The 10,765-nt window shown below is 32.8% G+C and overlaps 1 non-coding gene across 1 annotated transcript; it reads right to left on the reverse strand.

Moving 5' to 3' along the window:
- Positions 1–6,944: 6,944 nt before the first annotated feature.
- LOC141663003 (small nucleolar RNA R71) lies at positions 6,945–7,051 on the reverse strand. The gene has a single exon (XR_012551097.1). It is a non-coding gene; the product is annotated as a small nucleolar RNA R71 (small nucleolar RNA).
- Between the last annotated feature and the right edge of the window lie 3,714 nt (positions 7,052–10,765).

Raw genomic sequence — 10,765 nt, forward strand, 5'->3', positions numbered from 1 at the left:
ACACGTGTCCTGATGGGTTTCATATTTCTTCTTAACTGAAAACAATAAGGTGAATAACAACAAAAGGGGGTGAGCCAAAATTGCTCAACAAGTCCACAAAATATAAAGAGAGTTAAAGCATTATAATTGAATCTGTAACCCAGGTATATCTGCAAATATATAACCTCATAAGAATAGAAAGAAGGCCATTACTGGCGAATACAATTGAACTAAACTGGACTCAAGTTCGCAGCTATATCCTGCTGATCAGCCAGGATACAGTGCAGATCTATATCTCACTATACAGATCCCGTCAGGCACCCAGGCACTACGGCCCATTTCAAGGACCCGATTATGTCCTGGTCCTTAGGATTAAGTACGCTTAATCCCAAAAGTAGTATTATCCAGTCTCTGGAATAGCAACCGGAACAATCGGTATGCTTTGGTATATTCTAATCACCAGAATATATCAATAATTATGAGTAACAATTGGAATATGAATAATGAATTCAAATAAAGAGAATAATTCAAGAATCGAACTAAAATATGAATAAAGGAATTAAAATAGTGCAAATGTAATAAGAATCTGAAGAGAATATCGCTATTCTGGAAAATAGAATAGGGGAGAAATTTGCCTTCAGCGCGACTTACTATAATTAAATCACTTTCGTCTATCACCTACTCGACCTGCCTTGCTGGCTTAGCTTCTGTTAGCAAAATAGACTGGTTAAGTCATTTTGTACTTCAATTTGCATCTTGAATCGACTTTATTTCGTTCCTATTATCTACCCATGCGCTTATGACTGACTCTTATATTACATATAAGCAAGTAAGACTCGATTAATCACATAATACACATAAGCACATAAGCACATAATCATTTCTATATTTAAAATAATTTTTAGAATCAAAATCGACTCGCTGATTGCTCCTTTGATCACCTTGTGCTTCATTTCCCATTTTTTTCCGGAATTTTTCGGATTCGTCTCGGCACGTATTTCGACTGATAATCAAGAAATTAATAAAGTCAACTAATTTCGAGAAGAAATTAGGTCTTCATATTATTTTTAATGACAAGAATTCATTTTTCTGAGTCAACAGGCTTTCGTTTCGCTCAAATCGGACTAACGGTTGAATTATTATCAATTAAACACTGATAATTCAATTTATTATTCAATATAAATAATTATTGCTAATTTTTAAATCTAAAATAATTTTTAAATAATTATTTAAAAAAATCAAAGTCAAAAAAAAAATTTATAATTTTTGGAGTTAAAATGAAGAAGTTACGATTTATTGAAAATTATGTGATCAATTATCAAAATAATTAATCACTTTTAAATATTTAATAAATAAATAACCAATAAATAATTAATAAGTAATTATTTAATAATTTAAAATAATTAATCCCTAATTATTAGGATTAATCACAATTTATTACAAATATTTACAACTTATCGCTATTTATTCGATTAGATCGATTATAAATAAATAATTGATACAACTAGCTGTTACATTATTTATCGGATAATCAGTTATTATTCGAATCATAATCCAACTCAACAATCAATTACTCGTATAAATACGAGTTATTCACCTTTCTCGTATAATTATTGAATTATTACGATTATTATTACAACTTATACGATTTAATCGATTATCGGTATTTAATTATTCGTTACGAATAATATTTATTATAATATTCTTTGAATAATTAACTATCGTTCGAATAATAATAATAATAATCTAACTCATCGTTCAATTACTCGTATAGATACGAGTTACACGTAATATTCACTAATAATCGGATTATTAATCATATTATTTAATCCTTATTTATTAATTAATTGCCTAATTATTAATTAATTACCTAATTATTAATTAATTAGATAACTAATAAATAATTAGATAAATAATTAAGTAATTATTTAAATCTAATTTTTATTTGATTTTTAGAATTATTTAAAACTGATTTTAATATACTAAAATATAATTAATTAATAAAATTTGCAGAAACAGATTACTGGAAATCAGGTTGGGGATTTTAGGATCAAACCCGGGTCGAAACCGGGTTGCAAACCGGGTCGAACCCGGGTCGCGAAGAACACAGACCCAGCTGCCCAGAATCCGGCAACAATGGCCGGTTCCGGCGAGCCTCATTTCCCCCTCCAAACAGCACGATTTCGATCAGGAATTTCAGGGTTTCTCTCCCCCGTGACTGCAGAAACATGACCCTGCCCCTAGTTGTCTTCCACCGTCCCTTCTTCGCCTACTCCGGCCAACGCCGCTTCCATCGCCGGCGAGCTCATCGGAAAAACGTTTCTTACTAAATCGTAAACCAAAATTCACAAAACCGGTGTCGAAACAAAGCTACAGAGTTCTAGAATCGAACCCAACAGTTAATAGCAATCAAAAACATCTACAATTCATCCAAAAACGAAATCAAAAATTACTAAAAACCATGAACTCGGGAAGCACCTTCCAGGGGTTATTCGAACCAATTAATCATGCCAAATCATTCCCAACACCAATATAAAGCTATACAACTCCTCAAAACAAACAAACGATTCTTGAATCAAAAATCCCTAAATTAAACATAAACCCTAGAAAATCGAATTGAAAATAACATCAACAAAACACGAAATTAATGGTATGAATAGAAAGTAGAGATCGAGAGGATCATTTTGGTTACTTACATGAAAGATTTGGATATCAGAAACACGATGAAATCGCTGCTTGAAGTCAAGAACTCAAGAACCCTAATTTCTGAATTTGGGAATAATTTGCAGAATTAATGAATTAATTAATAATAATTAGGGTATTTATAGTGTGAAAAATAATACTCCTAAATAAAATTAAGGGGCTAATTATACATTTAATAAAAATATTTGGCCCTAATTTTTATAATTTTTGGGTATTAAAATTTAATTTATAAATATTTTATATATACAATATATATGCCAAAAATTCCCAAAAATTGTGAATAATGCAAAAATGCAAAGATATGGTATAAATAAAAGTCCTATAATTTTATAAAAATAAAAATGTGATTTTTGTGGGGTATTTAACACCCAATGGGGCCCGGAAATGTCATTTTTCGTAAAACGGGAAAATTTATAAAATATCTAGATGTTCAGAATAATGCGATTGCAAAAGCCGTTTGATAAAAAATAAGGCCCATTATTTTATTTGAAATACTTGCTTTAAAATCATTGTTTGGGTCATAAAACGTTTGAAATGAAAGCTATGAATGTGAAATAAAATATCTGAAAAATACCTTGAAAATACAAAAATGACACGGAATACACGTAACACATAACAAACAGGGTTTAACAGATAATCACACATAAATGACATATTAATACACATATTCTATTATAAATATGATATAATACAACGTAAATTTCCCGGTTGTTACATTAGCTTTCCATAAATCACATCCAGAGACATGGTAATAAAATCAGCTCTTTCCCTGATTGATGTGTTCTTTTGTTCCAAATGAACTAGTAGAGTCAGCAAAAAATTTCTGTTAGACTCTCGTATAGGATAAATTTTCACTTGTAGCTTTAGTTCGCTTAACAGTCTTGTATATCTCTCAAAGAGTGAAGTCAGTATTTCTCCGAGTTGAAGTTTGATTGCTTCAAACCGAGTCGTTAGAATATACATCTTGTTCTCTTTGAATTCTTTTGTACCATCCATCAACATATCAATGGTTTCCCACATATCCTTTATACTATTACTTCCCAGAAGTTGATGACTCATATCATTATCGATCAATTCCACTATTATGAGTTGAAGGCTTGTGTCCAGATTTATCAACTCCTTGTCAGTCTCCGTATATTTACACGGATCCCTGGGAGTGGATATGGAAGGAATTCTTACACCAGTTACAGAAGTGGATTCAACAACTACTTTCATCGGGACATAAGGGTCATTCAGTAATATCCCTATATAAAGTGGATTCGAAGCTTTTATAAACAACATCATCTTTTTCTTCCAGATATTGTAATTTTCTCTGTCGAATGGGGGAACCTTGATACTTCCAATTCTTTGGTTGTTCATCATCTTGGCGGAATTAAATTATTTAAAGTTCAAAATTTTCTAGACTGAAATTTTTTGAAAATTAAAAAGTTTCAAGAAATTTTTTAAGAACTTGTTTCTTTCTCCGGATCTTGATTTGTATGTCAATCAACAAGCTCTAATACCAATTTTTAGTCCTAAATTATTGTAGAAGGGGGGCTTGAATACGATACCTACAATCTTTTTCGATTCGTTTTAAGTTCATCGTTAATTATACGGAACCAAAATAGACACTAAACAATTCGAGAAATATATTGTTTTATTAATATAAACCTTGAGTGTAACACTCCCAAATCCGGGGTCAGGATTGGGTGTCATTGAATAATCTTTTACATAATATAAAATAACATACAGATGACCTCTCAATTTCCGGATCATTTACAAGTTATGGTATGAAACAAGAATCTAATCTTCTAAAAGTCTACAAAAACTAAAATACAAGTTTATTACCTCTGTACTAACTCCATTGTCTTATTCATTCTAACATCTCCATCCTCTTGTATTTGAGATCTCTCTAATTTTTGTTGTCTGTTAAGAGTTATTCATATTTATCCTCATTTGATTCTGAAAGATATAAGAATTCACAAAGCAAGAGTGAGCCAAAAATGTCGAGCAAGTAACATAACTGATTTAAAGCATCTCCAACCATAATAGCTAAAATGGTTAGCAAAATCATCATCATCTAAAATTTTGTTGAATCTGTAAGGTCATTTTCTCCAGTGGTATTAGCTATATTGATTAGCTAAATTCAATAATAGTATGTTATATGTATTTTTAAATTATTATATATATGGAAATTTCACATGTTAAAATAAATTTATTTATTTAGTTAAATACAAGTAAAATTTAAATAGTTATTTAATAAAAAAATATTGAATATATAATTATATAATTATAATAAAACACTTATAAGTGTTAAAAACATATACTTTGATACAGTATATATTTATAGATATTTTGTATGATTTTATTCCTCATATTTATTATATTTTGTATTTAATTAGATTTTTATTTAATAAATTATAATATATTATTGTAGGAGGCAAGGAATCCTAAACTTGGAAGGATTGGAGAATAAAAAGCTGATTTTGGAGATTTTTTAGAATATTATTCGGATTTGGTGGACTACACACACATGGTACATTGTTTGGGCCATATCTTGAGTTCCATAAGTCCAAATTAAGTGGTTCAACAGCCCACGCGAAGATAATGAGATTCTCTATTATTCTAAGGTATTCCAGAGATCTATATCCATCTGGAGCGGCCCATACTTTCTAAAGAAAAGTCAACAACGAATTTTACTTGGAAAACATAATCAGTTTTGGGAAACTTATTTGTATTTTTCTTAAAACATTAAAATACAATAATTAGAGACACATAGATACATCAGAGATTATTATTAGGTACTGGGTTCCTGGAGAAGAAAAAGGGGAGGCTACGCTCAAGAGGGAAAAAGCTTGAAGAAGAGGAGATTGTTGCATCTACAGTTTTCATCTTTTCTCCTTACTTTTCCAATATATTTACATACTCTTGTGTATTGGTTTCTTTTGAGATTATGGACTAATTTTCTCTGTAGGCCTTTAATGGATTCTTTTGTTGATAGATAAGTTATATTCTTTTCTCTCTGTTTTTGTGGTCGTATTAGTTGTTTATATTGATTTGTGTTTAATGCTTCTCAAAAATTTATCACCCTTGAGATTGATTTCATAATTTAGGTGAACTTGGAAAAGAAAACCTAAGTTAAGACCCAATTAATATATCTTAGGGTTAATATTTATATTAATTTGTGGTTAGGATAGGAATATACCTAAACACCCTAAGAAGTCCAATTAAGACGAAACTTAATGTTGTTTATACTGTTAAATCTTACATAGGAATATGGGGGTTATTGCATAAATTAGAGTCACTTGAGATTCGGAAGGTCCTTGTGAATACATATTTGTCTTAGACTAGCAATTAGACCACAAGAATAAGGTTAAAGGAGAAGCTTATTGAAAAACATTAGATAAAATTAAAGGCCTAGTTTTTATTCTCTTGGAATTTATTAATCATTATTTTGTGCTAGTTTAATTATTTAGTGATAATTTAGTAAAATACTCCACTTGATTTTTATTAGACTCGAATTAAAAGAAAAGTAGTAATTGGTAATTAACAGCTTATTAATAGTCTTCGTGGGAATGAATTATTATACTACTTGTTGCGATATGTGCTCTTGCGTTAAGGTTGTAAAACCGACAACAAGTTTTTGGCGCCGCTGCCGGGGACTATTTTTAAGTATTTATTTGTTAATATCATTGTACTATTTAGTACTTTGAGATCAAGTTATTAATTGTTCTTTTGTTCAGCTTTGTAGGGCTTGATTTTGTATGCGTAGACGTGAATCATCTTCACTTCTTCCACTTGATTTGGAGATTGAGAAAACTGCGAAAAAGAATCATAAGAAAGTCAAGGAAGCTAAGATTCAAGTCTGTACAATGGGTGATAATGGGAACAACGTTGAAGGAGTTCAACCTGAAAAGCGCTTCCGGGTTAAAGAGTACATAATGCCTTCTTTCGATGGCACTTACTCTAGTATTGCGAGACCCGCCATTGTTGTAAATAATTTTCATGTTGATTCAGCTACAATGCAAGCTATCAGGGACAATAAATTTCATGGTCTTTCTACTGAAGATCTTAATGCTCACTTGAGGAATTTTCTTGAAATTGTTGATAAGTTCAAGGTTAATTGTTTTACTAAGGAGACTATAAGGCTGAGGTTATTCAGTCGGTCACTTGATGGAAGAGCAAGGGAATGGTTGGACTCTCTATCAATCAACTCTATCACTACTTGGAATCAACTTGTTGAGAAATTTCTAAACAAGTACTTTTCCCCAGCAAAGACAGAGCGGCTGATTAAAGAAATTCAGAATTTTCAGCAATTTGATATGGAATCTCTTTATGAAGCTTATGAGAGGTTCAAAGATCTCTTAAGGAAGTGTCCCCATCATGGGCTATCTGATCAGCAGAAGATTCACACATTCTATAATGGGTTAACATTGCAATGTGCTGCTCAAGTTGATGGACCTGTGAGGGGTTCGTTGATTAACCAGTATCCAGAAGATGCGTTCGAGATTCTAGAGGACATCACTTCAAACAACTACAGGGTGTATGATCGAGCAAGTTCAAATAAAGTGGCAGGTGTATATGAAGTTGATCCCTTTACATCTTTCTCAGCTAAAATGGTATCACAATTTGAAGCCTTAAACAAAAAGCTTGACTTATTATCAGTGGATAGGCATCAACCAGTGCAACAGGTTCAACAAGTTCAGAATTCTCCAACATTCTGTGATATGTGTGGAGAAGGACATCCAACTCAACAATGTCCATTGATGTATCATGATGCATCACAGTCTAATACCGTGAACTATGTGGGGAATTCAAGTAACCAGCAAAATAATCCTTATTCCAATACATATAATCCTGGATGGAGAAATCATCCCAATTTTTCATGGAGTAATAATGCTAGACCAAATATGCCATACAAATCTAATGTACCTGCGGGTTTTCAACAGCAACCAAGGTCACAAGAGATTGAAAAGAATCCAACCACTGAAGATCTTCTTCTTAAATATATGCAGAAAACAAATGATGTGATTCAAAGCCAAAATGCATAGATGAGAGCTTTAGAGATGCAGATGGGTCAGTTAGCTAGTGCCCTGAATAATCGTCCTCAAGGTTCATTGCCTAGTGACACTGAGCCAAATCCAAAAAATGATAGGAGGGAGCACTGCAAGGCAATTAATTTGAGGACTGGAAAGGAAATCGAAGAAAATACAAAGAAGTTTGATGTTGATGCAAATATTGAGGCTGAATCTAGTGAAGAGCCTAATAAAATGGTGAATAAAGAACCCATTGCACTACACAATTCTCAGACTGATGCACCAACACAAAAGAAACCGGTTTATCCACCTCCTCATTCCCTCAGAGATTACAGAAGCAGAAAGAAGAGAAGCAGTTTCAGAAATTTATGGATGTCTTCAAGAAGCTTTCTATAAATATTCCTTTTGCCGAAGCATTCGAGCAAATTCCAAGCTATGTCAAGTTCATGAAGGATATTCTATCAAGAAAGAGAAGATTAGAAGAATTTGTAATTGTAGCTTTAACTGAGGAGTGTAGTGCTATTCTATAGAAAAAGCTTCCTCCAAAAATCAAAGATCCAGGGAGCTTCACTATCCCCTGCACTATTGGAACACAATATTTTGGTAAAGCTTTATGTGATTTGGGATCAAGTATCAATCTAATGTCATTATCAATTTTTATGAAGCTAGGAGTTGGAGAAGTTAAGCCAACATTAGTTCGGTTGCAGTTGGCGGATAGATCTTTGGCATATCCCAGGGGTATAGTTGAAGATGTTCTTGTAAAGATGGATAAATTCATTTTTCCTGCAGATTTTATTGTTCTTGATATGGAAGAGGATTCAGACATACCATTGCTTCTTGGTAGACCATTCTTAGCTACTGGAAGAACTCTTATTGACGTTCAGAAAGGAGAGTTAACTATGCGTGTGCAGGATGAGCAGGTCACCTTTAATGTTTTCTCTGCTATGAAGTTTTCTAATGATGAGGAAAGTTGTTTTTCTTTGAATGTTATCACAGGTGAAGATGACATGCAATTGTTAGCTCATCACACTACTGATGCTCTAGAGTTATCTTTACAAGAAGCATAGGATGAGAGTTTTGAGGAGATTGCTGAATGTATCATGGAACTAAATGCACTTTCTACCTATTGGAGAACTTTTTATAATTTCGAGAGTTTTGAGATGCTAGAGAAATCAAAGGCATCAAAACCATCTATTGAGAAGCCTCCTGAACTAGAGTTGAAACAACTTCCAGAGCATCTCAAATACGTATTTCTCGGCGAGAATGCAACTTTGCCCGTAATTATATCTTCTACTCTTTCAGTTGCACAAGAAGAGAAGTTACTGCGAGTTTTGAAGGAATTTAAAAAAGCTATTGCGTGGAAAATTGCTGACATCAAAGGTATAAGTCCTTCATTCTGTATGCATAAAATTTCAATGGAAGATGGTCACAAGCCTAGTATCGAACATCAAAGAAGGCTTAATCCTATTATGAAAGAACTGGTGAAGAAGGAGATCATCAAATGGCTTAATGCGGGAATTATCTATCCTATCTCAGACAGCTCTTGGGTTAGCCCAGTTCAATGTGTGCCGAAAAAGGGCGGAATTACAGTTGTGGCTAATGAGAAGAATGTGCTCATTACTACGAGGACAGTAACAGGATGGAGAGTATGCATGGACTACCGAAAATTGAACAAGGCCATGAGAAAAGATCATTTTCCTTTACCATTCATTGATCAAATGTTAGACAAACTAGTAGGAAAGGAATATTATTGTTTCTTTGATGGGTATTCTAGTTACCATCAAATTGCTATAGCACCCGAGGATCAGGAGAAGACTACTTTTACATGCCCGTTCGGGACTTTTGCTTTCAGAAGAGTGTCATTTGGGTTATGAAATGCACATCCTACTTTTCAGAGGTGTATGATGGCTATATTCTCAGACATGGTAGAACAAGGCGTGGAAGTTTTATGGATGATTTTTCTGTACTTGGTGAGTCTTTTGATTCATGCTTGAGTAACTTGGCTCGAGTGCTGCAACGGTGTGAAGAAACTAACTTGGTACTAAATTGGGAAAAATGTCATTTTATGGTACAAGAAGGCATTGTACATGGGCATAAAGTGTCAAGCAAAGGCTTAGAGGTTGATAGAGCGAAGCTGGAAACTATTGAAAAGCTTCCCCCGCTGAGTTCTGTTAAAGGAATTCGAAGTTTTCTTGGTCATGCTGGTTTCCATAGGTGATTTATCAAAGATTTCTCAAAAATCTCAAAGTATATATTTATATATATATTGTATGATTTTATTCCTCATATTTATTATATTTTGTATTTAATTGGAATTTTATTTAATAAATTATAATGTTTTATTGTAGGAGGCAAGGAATCCTAAACTTGGAAGGATTGGAGAATAAAAAGCTGATTTTGGAGATTTTTTAGAAGATAATTCGGATTTGGTAGACTACACACACATGGTACATTGTTTGGGCCATATCTTGAGTTCCAGAAGTCCAAATTAGGCGGTTCAACAACCCACGCGAAGATAATGAGATTCTCTATCATTCTAAGGTATTCCAGAGATCTATATCCATCTGGAGCGGCCCAAACTTTCTAAAAAAAGTCAACTACAAATTTTACTTGGAAAACAAAATCAGTTTTGGGAAACTTATTTGAATTTTCCTTAAAATATTAAAAAAATAATAATTAGAGACACATAGATACATCAGAGATTATTATTAGGTATTGGGTTCCTGAAGAAGAAAAAGGGGAGGCTACGCTCAAGAGGGAAAAAGCTCGAAGAAGAGGAGATTGCTGCATCTACAGTTTTCATCTTTTCTCCTTACTTTTCCAATATGTTTACATACTCTTGTGTATTGGTTTCTTTTGAGATTATGAACTAATTTTCTCTCTAGGCCTTTAATGGATTCTCTTGTTGATAGATAAGTTGTATTCTTTTCTCTCTGTTTTTGTGGTCGTATTAGTTGTTTATATTGATTTGTGTTTAATGCTTCTCAAAGATTGATCACCCTTGAGATTGATTTCGTAATTTAGGTGAACTTGGAAAAGAAAATCTAAGTTAAGACCCAATTAATATA

The sequence above is a fragment of the Apium graveolens genome, chromosome 5, assembly GCF_009905375.1.
Source record: "Apium graveolens cultivar Ventura chromosome 5, ASM990537v1, whole genome shotgun sequence".
In the NCBI taxonomy this organism is placed as follows: domain Eukaryota; kingdom Viridiplantae; phylum Streptophyta; class Magnoliopsida; order Apiales; family Apiaceae; genus Apium; species Apium graveolens.